Below are 1182 nucleotides of genomic sequence, written 5' to 3' on the forward strand. Positions count from 1 at the left end.
AACCGTCTTGAACAAGACCGAATTGTACTCATCCACTGGCTTATAATCCATGAATCTTAGATTCTTCCAGTCATTTCTAACTTTTGGGAGTAACACCGTTTTCTGGTGATCATATCAATGCTGTAAAGCATCCCAAAGCTCTAGTGGATTTTCCATCGTAATGTACTGATCTTTTAGACCTTCAATGAGGTGATGGCGTATAATACTTATAACCCTGTACCGATTCTTATCGGTTTGGCGTATAATACTTATAGCCCTGTACTGATTCTTGTCGGTCTCATTGTTGTCCTTGATGATTGTATCACCAAGTCCTTTTGACCTTAAGCTGATCTTTGTATCTAGCGCCCACTGCAAGTAGTTATCTCCGGAGAGATTAAGGGCTGCATAGTCTCTATTTGAGATTTTCGACATCTGAATCACATTATCATTTCAATTTAGGTTCACAATGTGATCATGTGGCCGCATGGTAAACAAGCTCGGCCACAAACTTGTCTTACGCATCTATGAGAAAACAATCAATCTAATCGACCATGGTACGAACACTCGACCATGGTGCGAACAAACAAGCCGCACGGCCATGTGGACAAGCAATAGGATCGGACATGTAAATCTAAATTGACCATGGTGCGAACAAACAAGCCGCACGGCCATGTGGACAAGCAATAGGATCGGACATGTAAATCTAAATTGACCATGGTGCGAACAATCCTAATATTTGATTCTATATGTACTAGGGAGATTAAGGCCACACGGCCATATGAATTTCAATGCAATCAGATTCGAATTCATATGTTTCTACATGCTGGTCGATTTCATTAAACAATGCGAATGCAATTCAATTCAATTAGGGCTGTTCAATATGGCAAAACCGAACCGTACCGAACCGAACCAAACCGAAATAGATAATATGGTTTGGATTTGATATATACCATACAAACCGAATGGATATGATTTTTAAAAAACCGCAGGATTTGGATATGGTTCGGTATATAACCGATAAAACCGAATAAACCGAATAAAACCGATCAAAAAATAGAAACATGTAAATATGTATATATTTTATAACAACGTATGAAAATCATAAGTTAATTTTTTTGCTAATAACTATTACCATATTTTTTACAGTAATAAAATAGTCATGATTTGTAAAACTTTGAACTATAATTAAATAACAATTCATCG

Source organism: Brassica oleracea, chromosome C2, assembly GCF_000695525.1.
Source record: "Brassica oleracea var. oleracea cultivar TO1000 chromosome C2, BOL, whole genome shotgun sequence".
Lineage (NCBI taxonomy): Eukaryota > Viridiplantae > Streptophyta > Magnoliopsida > Brassicales > Brassicaceae > Brassica > Brassica oleracea.